Consider the following 17,249-nt stretch of genomic DNA (forward strand, 5'->3'; position numbering starts at 1 on the left):
AAGTTACAAATTCACTATTATAACCTTGTACTTAATAATTACTAGGTAAGTGATCATATGTTATTATTGGTACAAAACTATTTAGCTTTAACATACATGCAAATTTGGTAAAAGCTCTGTAATTTATCACCACTATCATATTTATTAAAATACGTATTGCTTTCAGAAAGTAAAATCTACATTATTCTTACCTAAATATTCTAGAGTGATGCAGACAGTAATTATATTTTTTTCAAATTGTGTTACCTTACTGTGAGTGTATATCAAGTATTTTTTTTTGTTTTTGTTTTTAATTTTATTTATTTATTCATGAGAGACACACAGAGAGAGGCAGAGACACAGGTAGAGGGAGAAGCAGGCTCCAAGCAGGGAGCCTGATGTGGGACTCAATCGCGGGACCCCAGGATCATGCCTTGAGCCAAAGGCAGACATTCAACTGCTGAGCCACCCAGGTGTCCCTGTATCAAGTGTTAAAAGAATTATTCAGTCATTCTGTTAAAGTAGATATTCTGAAAGTTGAATAACTATTTACTAATTTGAAATAGAGTTTAGTCTTGATTAGAATATGCTATTAAATTAATTTTAGTGTAATATTACTTATAAATTAGCTCTAGTTATTCTGTATTTTCTTAAAAGCTGGCACAATTTCTCATAGCTGCTTTCTCTTCTCATAGCTCTTATTAATAGGGAGAAAGAGCAATGAGAAATTATATTATTGATAATATGGAGAACTTTTAAGATAAATAAGAACAAATAAACTTTTGCTATATGTATAAAGTCATGATATATTTAACAACTACATTATTTAAAATATATGCTTATTTGTACACTGGATGTGTACATGGACATCACACAGGTAAATGCCACTGTTTGGCATGCTGCACTGCCTTCTAAGACCAAGTTTACTTTAAAGAGGGATAAAAAACTTTCTAATAAAGAGACAGCTGGCTTTTTGCTAGAGATTTCTATTTGTTCATTATACCCTTTTATTCATCTTCATGGACACATACTTAGCTAAGCCACACTTAGACTTTTTTTGTATTCAGTGTAGCTATGTGGTTGAGTTCTGGTTAACGGGATGAATATGCTAATGACATTTCCAGGTCAGTCACAAAATAATTTCCCATATGTAATTCTACTTTCTGTTTCTCCTTTATGCAGCTCACTGGTTGAGACCTCAAGGTCATAAGGAAGTATAGAGCCCTGGATGGATGGAATCTTGACTCTGGGATCTTGGATTTTATATAAATAGAAATAACCAATATCCACAGAAGCCAATGACATTTTCTCATTGATTATAACCACATATAGTGTGCCCTCACTAAAAGAAGGCCTCACATTAGTCAAGTATTATAGGAAATGCATTTTTATATATTCATGGGCACAGCAATTTTATGTTTCAAGAACCATTTTTGAGAAAGCTAGAAGAAAATACTCTTCAGCACAAAGAGAAAGAAATTTATGAGATTCTATTGGTAAAGAATTTAACCAGTCTAAAATAAAGACATAAAGGAGAGTGGTCATTAAGAAGAAATATAGAACTACTAAATTATTTAGTGTGTTCTTTCTCTAGGGAGAGAAGTGTTCCAATTTACAACTTAACAGAAAATTTCAGATTAATGAGTGTTTACTTGCAAATTTAAAAAAAGCTAAAAGAACAAGTAAATTTGAATTCTGAGTAAAAGAGAACATTGTATAAATTAGGAAATGTAATAGTAAATTAGCTGTAAACTGTATTCTAATAAAAACACTGAATATTGTTTCAAATAAAGTTTCTAGTGTAAGGATCTTGAGAAGAGAGTAAAACAGGGAAATATGTGTGATGGTTTGGAAGGTGATATTGTAAAGTACCTAAATTTTCTTTTTCTATAAGGTTTAGGCACTGGATATCATTAAAAATGTAAGAATCGGGGATGCCTGGGTGGCTCAGCGGTTGAGCACCTGCCTTCGGCCCAGGGTGTGATCCTAGAGTCCCAGGACCGAGTCCCACATTGGGCTCCCTGCATGAAGCTTGCTTCTCTCTCTGCCTATGTTTCTGCCTCTCTCTCTGTGTGTCTCTCATGAATAAATAAATAAAAATCTTAAAAAAAAGTTAAGAATCAAAAGATAACATACATATATTAAGTAGATAAAAGTAAATCAGTAGCTTGAGAAAAACTTAAAAGTTAGTTTGTTGATAAGCATGAACATGGAAGAAACTATTTCTATATTAAGCCTTATAGTATCTTTTCATTATTAAACACTATGCACTTAATCATTTAATTTTCTAATTTAAATAAAAAAGACAAGATTTAATATGTGTCAATTCTTCATATATGTAGGAGGTGAAGGAAGCTATTAATTTACCTATGTACAAAATAAAAAATGGAGAAAACTTACATGACTATTTTCCAGGTCATATTAATCTTTGTTGATAGACATTCAAATGAGGAAAAAGGAAAAAGAAAATTTCCAGGCCTTGAGTGTCTTATTCGGTTGATTCTATGATTCTTTTTAAAGAAAGTATTGCTGTTTTTTTTCAAGATAGCATATAATTATGGATTGTTAGTGTAATATATTTAGGCACACACATATGCATATACAAATATATGTCTATTCTATTGATTTTGACGATATAGTAATAGAAATTAGCTGCTAAAATGCTTATTGAAAATTTGTTTTTCTGTTGCTTTGCAACCAATTATCTTCATAGCATTAGGTGGGAATTAGTTTGATTAGTTTGATGAAGTGTTCTGATTGAGACACCTTAGGTATAAATCAAAATTGACTTAATTTAATTTCCATCTGTGATTTGATTAGAATCATACTGCAGCTAAACTTATGTAGATGGGCTAGAATTGACAATCCTTTTTTTAAAGTATTACTTGAGTTTCATTTTTGGAAAACCTAATCACTAAAACATATTAAGTGATATTTAAAAGAGCATAATTTCCATATACCTACTGATTTAACTCCTTGATTTATTTGGAGAAAATTTTCTAATTCTGCCATTTTTTTAAGTTTTATTTTTTAGCATTATATCTGTTTATACAGTGTGCTGAGTTTATAATATTTTATTTCATTATTTTTAAAACCTGTAGCTTCCAAAGCAAAATACCAAAATATTCTTAGTCCTCAGAATTTAAGATAGATATATGTTCACTAAAATATTACTCATATAAGCATCAGATTCTTGAGGGAAAGTTTTCCTACACTGTAGGTGAACATGTTTATGGATACTCTGACATATTAATTAGAAGTTTCTGGAGCACCTGGCTGGCTCAGTCGGTAGAGCATGTGACTCTCCATCTCAGGGTTGTGAGTTCAAGCCCCACGTTGGGTATACAGATTACTTAAAATATTTTTTTAAAGGAAGAATAATATGCTCTGACAAAAATCTGTCTATATTGGTTTCCTGCATCTGCTTTTTTTTTAAGATTTTATTCATTTATTCATGAGAGACGCACACAGAAAGAGAGAGAGAGAGGAGAAAGAGAGAGGCAGAGAGACACAGGCAGAGGGAGAAGCAGGCTCCATGCAGGGAGCCTAACGTGGGACTGGATCCCGGGTCTCCAGGATCAGGTCCTGGGCTGAAGGTGGCAGTAAACCGCTGAGTCACCTGGGCTGCCCCTTGCATCTGCTTTTGACAAATAACAACACAAATATACTTTCTTACAATTCTGGATTTCAGAGTCTGAAATCAGTACCACTGTGCGGAAATTAGCATGTCAACGGGCCTTATGGGAGAATCATTCCTTGCCTCTTCCAGCTCCTGGTATCTCCTGGGATTCCTCATCTTGTAGGCACATCATTAAATATCCAGGTCAGTCTCTTCACATCTCTCTTGCTCCATCTTGACATTGATTTTTCTGTGTGTAAATCCTCCCCAAGCTTCTCTCTCCTAAAAAATATGCATGATAATCCTAGTAGGATAATTCAGGACAACCTCTCCATCTCAAAATCCTTAATCATATCTACAAAGACCTCTTTTTGTGTCACGTGAGGTAACAATTATAGGATTAGAATGTGCATATATTTTATGAGTTGTGGTTTTCAGCCTACCCTACTAGGCCTTAGGCCTTCAGGGCTACCAATTCTCTCTGATCTCTCTAGAACTAGTAGAGAGTCCCTCAAAGATACAAAATTGCATGTTTTGTCTCTTTGTGGATGAGAAGCTCTTATGCCTTGATAACATCTTGAACCTTGCTAGTCAACATGTAATCTCTAGATTAGACAGTATCATCAACATTATGGGAGATATTGTTAGATATGCAGAATTGGGTGGATCCATCCTAGAAGTACTGCATCAGAATCTCCATATTAATAGAGCAGCTTCTATGTATGGTTTATAGGCACATAGGAGTTTGAGAAACTATATATATATATATATATATATATATATATATATATAGTGTTTATATATATATGATATATATATATATTATATGTCTTTCCAGACATTGTCCAAGAAAAAAATCAGACTTTTTAAAAAGTTAGAGGTGGCTTACAAAAGACAGATAAGAATGACTGAAAATTACATTTTCTTGTCATAACAATTTTCAGTAACATGAAATCATAACTATGCAAATAATTGGTAGAGGGTTTTTTTAAGGTTTTATTTATTTATTCATAAGAGACACAGAGAGAGAGAGACAGAGACATATGCAGAGGGAGAAGCACGCTCCCTGTGGGGAGCCTCATGCCAGACTTGATCCCAGGATCCTGGGATCAGGACCTGAGCCACAGGCAGACGCTCAACCCCTGAGCCACCAGGTATGCCCAGAATTATCATTTTAAATTGCAAATAGTCTTTACCATTTCAGAGTAAATAGCTTTCTTAGACATGCAATTTCACTAATGAAAATGGATTTTATTTGTATTTCAGATAATTTGTTGTCTTCTATATTTTTTCTATTCTGAAATTTTGATTATGAGTAGTTTTATTCCAGGATGTGGTACATTACTTTCCAAAGCATATTAAAATATATTTTGTTTTGACCAAAGCAGAGTTAAGCTGCAAAATGTTTAAGAGAGCAAAGGTCTAAAAAAATAAAATTAAAAAAATAGAGAGCAAAGGTCTTTGCCCAGTAGTACTAGGTGTTTACACAAGCAATTGTAAAAATATAGGTCCACTATAGATGTAGGAAATTACATTATATATATTACATTATATATATTATATATATATATATTCATAGTTTACAACTTAGTATACACAAGGATTTTTGTAGAGGGCCTGAAAATATTCCCAAACTTCTGAAATAGACACCATAAGAGATCAACATTAAATTACTCATAAAATATCTATTGATCCCATGTGCAAAGCAAGCATGATTGGCATGTTAGCATCTTGAACAGAAAAGTATAATCTTTAACTTTGGAAAGATTTCTGATTTGGGGGAGGAAAATTACATTAATATTTACTATGATTTTATTGTTTTCCAAGTAATTTATCATGATCTCACCATGTGTTACCATTTCTAAGTTCAAGGGAAAACATGATGTCATTGTATTTTGTTTTTCACTAGTAATGTAGAATGTGATGCAGAAATGAAAAATAGCTTTCAGATCCTTAATTCAATGTGTTTAATTAACTTGCTAAAGAACAGTATAAAAACTAAGTTTTAAAAGGCAGAAGAACTGTTACTGTGTATGGGCTTAGAATTTCTATCACCACTTAAATTTTTAGCAGTCATGTGACCACAAATCTTCATATTGATCTCAAATAGAGAAAGCATTCCTAAGCTTATAATGTATATATATATATATATATATATATATATATATATATACACACACACACACATATATATGCATATTTGACTAGATGTTGAATAAGTTTGGCATAAAAGAAAGAGTAGCTTGTTAGGATATAGAAGAATTTCTACCTCCTAACTTTCTGTCATCTGGGCCTCTCACTTGCTTCATATGTAACCTTAGCACATTAATAACTTACTGGCCTGAAAATGATGGGCTGATCAAAATAATTTCCATCAGATCATATATTTTTTAAAGATTTTATTTATTTATTCATGAGAGACAGAGAGAGAGAGAGAGAGAGAGAGAGAGAGAGAGAGAGAGAGAGGCAGAGACACAGGCAGAGGGAGAAGCAGGCTCCATGCAGGGAGCCCAATGTGGGAGTCGATCCCGGGATTCCAGGATCATGCCCTGGGCCAAAGGCTGAGCCACCCAGGGATTCCCCCCAGCAGATCATATTTTTAATTCTATATTTCTATTATATTCTTCAACCAGAAGCATATCTAAAATGTTGAAAATGATGAAAGTTTATAAAAGAGAAACTAGTCTTCACTGTAGAACATTTGAAATTCTTCACAGTGAAAATATATTTTATGAATGCTAAATATTACAGATTTTGTTCAATATTGCTGTTAATACATTGGATAACACAAACTTTACAGGTTTGTCTAAAATATATTTTATTTTGACCTTTCTCCTTAAGAGTAAATACGGAATATACCATATATCACTTATATATGGAATTTAAGAAACAGAACAGATGAATATAGACAGAGAGTCAAACCATAAAACAGACTCTTCACTATAGAGAACAAGCTAAGGGTTGCTGAAGGAGAGGTGGGCAGGGGGAATGGGCTAAATGGGTGGTAAGGATTGAGAAGGATACTTGTGATGAACACTGTGTGTTGTATGTAAGTGATGAATCAGTAGGTTCTACTCCTGCAACTAATGTTACACTATATGTTAACTAACTAGAATTTTAATAAAAAATTAAACCAAAGGGAAAAAAAAGGATGTGGCATACATATATAAAGAAATATTCAGCCAGGAGAAGGAAGGAGATCCTGCCATTTGCAACAACTTGGATGGAACTTGAGGGCACTCTGCTAAGTGAAACAAGTCAGAAGACAGATACTGTGTGATCTCACTTACTTGTATAATCCAGTAAACTGAACTTGACACAGAGAGGAGAATGGTGGTTACCAGAGGCTAGGGGTAAGAGCAGTGGGAGATGTTGGGCAAAGGATACAAACTTTCAGTTACAAAATGAATAAGTTCTGAGGAGCTAATGCACAGCATGGTGACTATATTTAATGTGATTGTGTTATAGAATTGAAGGTTGCTAAGAGGGTAAATCTTAAATGTTCTCACCATGACAAAAAAAAATGAAATGGTAATAATGTGATGTGATGGGGCTGTTAGCTGTGGTGCTAATAATTCTTTGTATATGTATTCACATTTTGTACTCCTAAAACTTATTCAGCGTTATATGTCAACTATCTTAGTATATCTGGGGAAAAAATAAAAAGAGTAGAAAAAAAAGAGTAAATATGGAGTAGGGGAGCATTTTGAACATTAATATGGCCAAATGACGATAATACCTAAAATCTGCTCTATTTTATTGCCCTTGAATATATTTCCACGTGGAAGGTTTTAATTATATGATTATGGTTCAATGAAAGTTTTGCCTTTCAAGATCACACAGTACGGTCTATTACTTAGTAATAATTTGTATATTTGTTTAGGAATAATTCTTAATCTTAAAGTAAAACTTCTAAGAGACTTTAATTTTCAGTATAGCAGATATTACCTGGTTAATATGAAGTTACCAGAAGACAAAGAAAGGTGCATTTTTAAAAATTCTTATCTTGTTATAAGACAGAAACCAAATATCCATAAGCATAATATTATAAGTACTCTCAAAAGAGGAAATAATGTTTTACATATTCTAGACCATGAAAAAGAAAGATTTTAAACAATATTAAAAAACATATATTGAAATTTTTTAATTGTAAAAAATGATTATTTCTGAAGGAAGTTGTTATGCATCTCCTTAATACTAACAGTTATTGTTAGCCATTGTTTTTTCTCAAAAACATTCCCTAAGCATTATAACTAGAACAAGGCAGCTTTGCTTTTTTTTCCCCCCAAAAAGAAGAACATTTTGTATTCAGTGACAGTGTTATCAGTGCTTCTTTTGTTTCTATTTCTGATTTTCTCATTCATTTTGTGGTGACTCATTCTCATTCATTTTGTTGTTTATTTCAATGCCATTATAATTCAGTTTGTAGAAAGATCAGCTACTCATTCAACAATAAATCATTTTATTAAAACAGTATATCATAGACAGGACTCTTATACAATTATATCTAATTTATACATCTACCTAAAGGTAGAATTATTTCTTTTGTAATAAACAAAATTACTTAAGACAAACATTTCCCTAAAATAACTACAAAGTATAATAGAAAACTTTAATTTCATAAAATATTTTAATATCTAAATAATTGTTTTATCAAATGAAATCAATTTGTTCTTTGATATAAAATCAATATATTTAATCAACAGTTCTTCTATGACCTGTGAATGTTTTTCATAGGCCATATTCAAAAAAATAAAGTATGTTGTTTGATTCTGCTATAAATGTTTATATAGTTCCATTAAATGATATAAGAAATAAACCAAATGATTATATCCAGTGACAACTTAAAGGTTAGTCTCACTCTTACATGAAGTTCCTATTGAGTTACCAAAAAAGTTTCCTACTAATCAAAAAAGTAATCTAATTCAAATATTTGAAACACATTAATCATGGTGTAGCAAAGGGAATATTTTGGGTAGGATAGTCTATTTGCTCATAAACTTACATCCCAAGTATCTAACTGAAATATCAGTGAAAATGAGTATCACTAAAAATATGCATAAAATAAAAATTAATAATAGTCCCAAATGTAAAAGGTAACAGTCTAGCATGTGCCTAATTTTGATCTTGTATAGATTTTGAACAGCAGCAATGAAAACAATAGGACCAGCAGTTAAGGGGAGGTTTTGGACAACCATAACTCCCAGTTTTGTATGTGAGACAGTAAAATGTCACTCATGTGGGTGACTCATGATTGTCAAGGGTAACAAGTTCTCTAGAATGTCCCATTTGGGTTCTGTAGCCAACAGCATTTAAACTTCATTTAGCTTCTGCATATCAGCCACATTCACTTCTTAAAGTCAGGTTTTAAACAAGTAAACCACAATAGGTCATTAATCCATTAAACATACTGTTACTTCAGTGTGAATTCCTGGGGATCCAGATATGAAAGAGAAAAAAAAAAAGACCTGTCCTTGATGATCTCAGAGGCCAACAGAGGAGAGAGACATATTTTCAAGTGTATTGCATTATTATAAGATGACTGAAACAATAGAAACATTTGTAAGAGAGGAGAATCGAATGAGATATATTTACAGTTATATATATATATATGTTTGCTTTTTACCAAGGAGGTATTAATTTGAGATAGAAATATAGAAGTAATCATAAATCATTACATATTTAAAATCTTCTCTTATAAGGAAAAGCTAGGGTGCTTAAAATATGTTAACCTTATGGAAAATATAGAGAAAAATGAAAACTGTTTAAGCTCTTTGCTATATGTTGTAACTTCAGTGATGAACACAAAATGATTTAAATTAAATGTAAACATGTTTCATGTTATTCAGGCCTTTAGTAAGACCACTAAACCAAATAATTAGTTCACTGAATGTTTCATTTTATTATTAATTTATTTATTTATTTGAAAGGTTTTATTTTTTATTCATGAGAGACACACAGAGAGAGGCAGAGACATAGGCAGAAGGAGAAGCAGGCTCCCTGTGGTGACCCTGATGCAGGACTCAATCCCAGGACCTGAGATCACGATCTGAGCCAAAGGCAAATGCTCATCCCTGAACCACCCAGGTATCCTTCACTGAATATTTTAAATAGAGTCCATATATTACTTGACTGAACACTTGATCAATGTAAGAATATCAATGGGAACAGCATATAACACCGTTTTAAAGGTATCAAGTGCCTGAAAACTGTGGTGGGTGCTTATGGAGGGAGGGGGTTACATTTGCAGTGGGCTTTGTGCTGGACCTGGAGGCAGAAGTCTTGGATTGGATTTGCAGTTCTGTCATCTGACAGATATGTGATCTGTACAGTGACACTTCTCTGAGCTTCTATATATACATTAGAAACCATATGAATCTTTCTCCATATAACTGTGAGAATTAAAGATCGATATTTCTTGAAAGCATTTGGCAAAGAGCCTGGCACACGATGGGTTCTTACTAAGAGTACACTGACTTGAATTATGGGTAATCTCTACTGTGTCCATATGTTTGACTTTACAATTAAGTAGAAAGACATATATTTTAAACTTTGATATACATTTCAAATAACATTTATTCATTTTTGTGTTATCCATATGTATGTGCTAAAAAGTGTAAAGAAGTTAATTTGTCATTATATTTATTATAATGTGCTGAAACAAGAATAAATTGAATTTTACAGTACAGTCCTATATTATGTTTAAGACATGATTAGTGCATATGATATAAAAAATAAGTATCGCGTGTTCCTTTTAAGATGTGATTATTAACTCATTGGAATTAGATAAAAGGAAATATTATAGTCACTTTTTCGGATATTTTTCTCCACATTTTCATAAGAGTTAACAGAGATTGTCAGGTTAGGGAAAATAAAACACAATTAATTTGTATTTAGACATGTTTCTTATTTTTCTGCCTTCATTGCAGAAGATTTCACAAAGTCTTGACAGATACAGTTGCTTGCCTATCTATGGTTGAAGTTGTTACCGGTTCCTCTGCTAAGCAGATTTCCCCATGTGAAATGTTTTATCCTGCCTGGGTCAATAGATACAATACCACTGTGACAGGAATTTATTTGTTCTATTTCACATGAGAATTTTTGAAACCTATTTATTTGCCTGAGGTTGTTTTAGCTTCTTCCTTTTACATGAAGTCACAGTATTTTTATATTTTAATACCTTAAATTTTCGAGTTAATACAGTTTTCCTTATTATTTTCTTATTTCATGATAAATCAGACATATTAGAATTTAGGTGAGTTTCTTGAATCAAGAGAGGTGCATGCTGCAGCAAGATGTAAATGTGTTTTAAATTGATTTTTAAATCAATTTCGAGACGTTGAACAACTGTTCTTTGTAACATTATGGAACATATTCTGAATTTTTATTTGATGTCATAGGTAGGTCCTATAATTTATCCATTTGTATATTTTCTTAAAGTATGTATGGATTATAGCAGGAGTTCTCTAGTATAGAATCAGTTTCTTTGGCATTAACTTTTTGATTTTCCCATGAAATACTTTTGCTTTATCATGAACATCAGTAAAGTATTACAATAAAAGATTTAACCTATGCCTAGTACAAATGGAAAATAATGAGTTAACCCTTGGAGAATTTCATGCTTGTAAAATTATCTCCCGTATGTAGAATGCTCTCAGTACACTACCCTAATCACCAAACAAACTACACCTTCTCACATTCTTTGCAAGACTTTAACTCTTTGTTACACTATATTATCTCTGTCTCTCCTTTTTTTACTGATAAATAATCTTATATTTTGATTCAATTTGATATAAACAACTCATTTTATGTTTATTTTTGTAACTTTTACTTCTTTTTGGAGTAATGTTGTGTCTAAAAAGTAAGTCCTGGTAACAGATTTCTTTACTCGTAATGTCTATAAAAAGCTGTTGATAGCATAGAATGATAACTTAATTGTCCCAGTATAATAATTCCCAATTTCACATGGGGGCTGTGAGAAAATTAGGAAAAGATAATGATTGTTTTATGTAAGGCTGAGAAAAATAAATGTTTTTTATTGTAAAGAAGCATTCGAGCTTGACTAAGAGGCCATCAATTTTCCCAGAATTTCCAGTCTACCAAAAAAGATGGAAGAGTGTTTTATATAATAGAAGAATTTTGCTAAAAGAGGAGTGGTGACAGTTACAGAATACCAATAATGTGAATACTGCCTGTTATTGACTGAATATTTGTGAATCCCCAAAATTCATATGTTGAAACCATAATCCTCAATATGATGCCATTAAGAGCTTTGAGTGGGTAATTTCCAAGAGTAATGAGGTCCTGAGAGTTGAGTCCTCATGGTGGCATTAGTGTTCTCATAAGAGAACTGGCTTCTCTATGCATTCTCTGCCCTGTGAGTATACAAGTAGAAGGTGACCATCTGCAAGCCAGAAAAAGGGCTCTCACCAACGACTGAATCTGCCAGCGCACTGATTTTTTGAACTTCTCAGCCTCCAGAACTGTGAGAATTAAATGTTTATTTTTTAAACCACTCAGTTTATGGTAATCTGTTATAGCAGTCCAAACAGACTAAGACCACCAGAGACTCAAAACTGAGTATTTTTGTAGAGTAAGAAGCTATATTTTTAAAAAAAGGTTTGGGGGCATCCCTGGGTAGCTTGGTGGTTTGGCGCCTGCCTTTGGCTGAGGGCGTGATCTTGGAGACTCGGGATCAAGTCCCACGTCGGGCTCCTTGCATGGAGCCTGCTTCTCCCTCTGCCTCTCTCTCTCTCTCTCTCTCTCTCTCTCTCTCTCTCTCTCTCTGTCTCTTATGAATAAATGAATAAAATCTTTAAAAGAAAAGGTTTGAAATGAGAATAGCTACATTCTTGTTATATCCTTGAGTATTGCAGGATTGTTGTTGGCTCTCCCATAATAGATTAAAACAACTTTTTAAAATAGTAGTCATAAGTGAGTACTCACCAATAAGCCAGGAACATAATATCTATCAGGGGCGGTGAGCATTCCTAAGCATCCTAAATTCCCCAAGGAGGATAATGGCTGACAGCTGGAGATTATTTTCTGCAAACGCCTACAGGGGTAATGATTTATATAAACAAACTCCACCTGACTATGGAGAATCACCTCAATGCTCAGGAAAAAAAAATGGAGCTGCAGAGATTAGTATAAAGGCATATGTAGTCATCTAGTGAGGAGAAAGTGGCTTCCGCACAGGCATGGCAGCTTCATCTGGATATAGAGAAGTGAGAGTTCTTTAATAAGGTCTGTATAGAGAACCACACTGCCTCATAATCATTCTGTGGAATCAGTTGCCTCCCTTAAGGGTGATATGTGAAACATGAGATTTTGTGAGAAAGATGTTAGAGTTATTTGGTAAACAGGTAACCTAGCACTCAAACTGCCACACTTTTGAGAGTTGAATGAAAAGTTGTTATTATTAATGATTATGTGGGGATAATAGGTATAAGCCAGAGCCATCCTGGACAAGCTGTCTGCACTCTAAACTTAGAACATGGTTTCTCTGCTCCAAAATGCAAAGAATATTTAAGCAAAGGTAGAAAAATAATTTTAATAGATTCACTGGAAATAATGTTCAACAAACAAGAGCAGGTAACTCCTAGACTCAGCATATATGTATTTGTACCTCTAGACTGTATAATTCCAAACCAGGTAATAGACACATGTTGATCAAATAGTCTTGGTTAGAACTGTGCATATCCTATGCAAAATCAAACAAATTCTTATGTGGAGTAAGATAATTTTTTTCTGTGAATTGCCTGTTTATATCTAGTATGACCTAGGCACTGGAGAATCCATTACAAAATAGAGTGAATCAAATGATGAGAATCTGAAAGATTGAGTACTTTTTAATTTAACATAAGATTATTCTCAGCATGGCCCTCAAATTGAGAGATTAAACAAATTTTATTGAAATGCCGGGAACTCTTTGGAAAACAAAATAAATTGCCTAGTCACATTTTCAGAGAAATGATTTCTCTTTATCTTAAAACACAGTAAGGAAACATAGCTATTAGGTTGGCAACAGCAGAACAGACTGGAATAGTCTTCCTAAAACTGACAGATTTCCACCTGGTTTACTGGTTGGCTATTATTGACGTTCACATGCATAGGAAAATATATACTCTGATACCAGGTAGTGGATGGAATTTGAATATTCAACTCTTGGTATGAAACTAGGAGTACTGGGGATCCCAGGGTGGCTCAGCAGTTTAGCACCTGCCTTTGATTCAGGGCGTGATACAGAAGTCCCGGGATCGAGTCCCGAGGCCGGCTCCCTGCATGGAGCCTGCTTCTCCCTCTGCCTGTGTCTCCGCCTCTCTCTCTCTCTCTCTCTCTCTCTCTCTCTGTGAATCTCTCATGAATAAATAAATAATTTTTTTAAAAAAAATGAAACTAGGAGTACTTATGCTAGCAGAAAATGGGAAAGGAGCCTAACAATTGACAACAGGTACTAGAACACCTTCCAGTTTAGAAATTGCTGCAGGAAGACAATGGGAGCTACAAGATAGTAGTATATCATGCCAACATTTTAATTAACTAAAGAAATCCAGCGTCTCTCAAATTATTGTCACATCATCATCACAGGTTTTCTTTGTCAGTGTTGGGGAGTTATGTTTATTATTCTATTAATATTATTGATATCGTCATCATCATCTTGCCTATCTAAGGAGGAAGTCATGTAGACTGACAGGGTAATATTTGAAAAGAAACAAGAAATGCCGATAACTCTCTTGTGTCATTGGCTGGCCTGCATATATGCTCTATTAAATTTAAAACGTTCCTAGTAATGGAGTAGACCTTCTCAACCGTTTGTATCTAAGGGCTAATACACCCCAAAAAAGTGACACACAGGTGTCCAAATGTAAAATTCTACTTCCAACTCATTTTTTTGAATGCTAATGCTGGTAAACATTATGATCATGAAGTCTGGGGAATCACATTACAAACACGTTTTGAGTACTTGTCTGCCTAAATATGATGGGAATGCTGGATCAATTGTTGACCATTTAAAAAGATATTTAAAATACACCATGTATTCAAATTCTAGAGTTTCACTTTCCAAACTCAGTAAATGTTTTCTGTAATGAATTTTAAAACACTTATGTTTCCTACTTCCTTAATTGAGTTGTCTGGGGAGGTCATAAACTGTTTATAAACATGGAGCCTCTTGTGCCTGTTCAGAATCACCAGTGCATGAGGAGAAGCAAAAATGAAACAATATAATTTGTCAAGCACACTTTTTTTTATAACTTATGAATACTAAAAGAGAAATCTAGTCTTATTTTTAAAATAAATGAATAACAACAATTAATTTCCTGTTGTTTTTGTATTTTTCTTAATTGGGCTGTTAGGTATTTTCCTATGAAGTTATATTTAAAATTAAATTTCAGAAAATTGTTTTCAAATTAATTCACATATTATAATAAATTAAGAATCATGGCTTTTTGAAAAACTGTAAAACTAGCTAAATGGTGTGAATTTCCAATTAATTCTCTGTAAAAAGAACTGCTTCGTGTTTTACATTACGGTATTTTTTTTATTTCAAAGTTAAATGTATTTCTTATACTTTAACTAGAAGATTTAGATTATAGATTAAATAGATTCTGTCTGGTTCTAAAAGGCTTTTATTTAGGTTAACCCTAAACTTATTATTTTATTTTTAAGATATGACTGGCTTGAAACAAAAACACTTTGGTTGTATTTTGTTAAGAAATATACAAGGATAACTGTGTATTGTTGAAAAGGAATGAGATTTTAATTAAAAATAAACCTAATGTTTGAAGTTTATTTATTGTGTGTAATTTAATATATATTTATGTATCTGTTAAAGATTTAGCTTTCACATTTGTGTTTTACTTAACTGGAAGCTTATTTTTTCTGAGTTATTCATTTTTATATTGCAGACCTTGAAATATCTACAAATGACCATCAGTGCCCTCTCTCAAATTCTTCTGAATGAACTTGCTTGAACCATAAACACGTTTTTTGGCTATTATGTTTGTAATATATCTCTGGGATTGTTGCAAACCATTTCTCATTTAAACTGCTTCCCTCTCTTTAAGTTTTTTCTTCTGTGGGCCCCTTCATCATCTCACTCCAGCTGCTTGAATTTTCTTTAATACACTCTACCCTGTGTCTTTGGAATGCTATCTTATGCTATCATAGGTTGAACTTTTTTCTGTTGTTGGAATTTCTTATTTGACCAAGTATGTAACTCTCTACTTCTATATCTAAAGCACCCTCATAAAAAAATAAAAATAAAAAAGCACCCTCATATTTAGCTTTAAAAAATCTACTGTTGTCTTATTTGCCAAGTCATCTGTTTTTGTCACTTTCTTCCATCCATGTGCTAGAAATGGGATACTTAAAAGTATTCATCTATGATAAAAAGGTAATATGTTATTCATTTATGTACTATTTAAAAAATCTTTAAGTTAAGACATATGGCTGTAATCAGGTCACTCCTAGCTTATATGCTAGAAATTACATTTGAGTAGCATACCAAGTAAATAAGGCTATTAGGCCTTGAGTTCTAGAAATCAGAATTATTTACTCTTTATTCGATCTGTTTTTCATTAGATTGGACTCCTGTTCCAAAGACACACTTGAAAAAAGCCAATAGTTCCAATATGTTTAAAAACAATAAAGGATAAGAACTATTTTAAATGTGACTCACTAGGAAAAAAAATTCTCACTTCATTTTTATTAAAATGATTTCAGCTTGAGATTTCTTTCTAAATAATTTCAGAGCTATGTATCATGAAATCCATTTTTCCTTCTATTCTAGAGTATAATGATTCTGACATCATATTTCTAAGTTTTGGACAACCGAGTCTTAAATATGCTCTTTGTAAATCCACTTTACTATATGACCTAGAAATACAATATTTCAATACATCTTTAACAGAATCAATAATTGTATGGCTACCTAGAGAATAATTTATTAAGGCGATATATTGCATTTTTAACTGTACTTGAAAACTTTGGGCAGAAGTTGGATCCATTACATTATGATAGAATACTTTATAAAAGTATAGTAAATTAAATATTTCTACTTTATTTTAATTATAGCATTTATGCTTAACCTTATTCCTGTGGGCCACAGGAACATTTTGTTAAGATTCAGAATACTACTTTTAACACAATAAATTGTGTACTTTAGCTTATTATTTATGTAGTTTACTTAGCATGTATTTAAACCACCAAATTATATTTCTACTCTCAACAATTATGGTTTATGATTTCCTTATGACATGAGATTTTAAGTATAAAAAGATTAGTTTTATCAGTTGAGGTTTTAACCCACCTCAGTGCTAAAATGTAAAACTAAGGTTTCAGTAGAGGGGAGTATCTGATAGATTAGAAATTATTATCAAATATTTAGGGGTCCCTAGGTGTCTCAGTCAGTTAAGCATCTAACTCTTGATTTCAGCTCAGGTCATGATCTATCTCAGGGTCCTGGACTGAGCCCTGCATCAGGCTCTACATTCAGTGGGGAGTCTGCTTGAGGATTCTGTCTCTCTTCCTCTCCCTCTGCCCTCTCCCCGCTTGTGTGCATGCTCTCTCTCTTTCTCTCTAATAAATAAATCTTATTTATAAGATAAAGATATATTATCAAATAATTAGTGTCCCATAATCTTCCCTT

The 17,249-nt window shown here is 32.8% G+C and overlaps 1 non-coding gene and 1 pseudogene across 1 annotated transcript; both read left to right on the forward strand.

Moving 5' to 3' along the window:
* LOC129502276 (40S ribosomal protein SA-like) overlaps nucleotides 1-17,249 on the forward strand; it is a 179,117-nt pseudogene that overhangs the window by 108,312 nt on the left and 53,556 nt on the right.
* Nucleotides 3,250-3,322, forward strand: TRNAE-CUC (transfer RNA glutamic acid (anticodon CUC)). Its single transcript has one exon. It is a non-coding gene; the product is annotated as a tRNA-Glu (tRNA).

This window comes from Nyctereutes procyonoides, unplaced genomic scaffold (assembly GCF_905146905.1).
Source record: "Nyctereutes procyonoides isolate TBG_1078 unplaced genomic scaffold, NYPRO_anot_genome, whole genome shotgun sequence".
Classification (NCBI taxonomy): domain Eukaryota; kingdom Metazoa; phylum Chordata; class Mammalia; order Carnivora; family Canidae; genus Nyctereutes; species Nyctereutes procyonoides.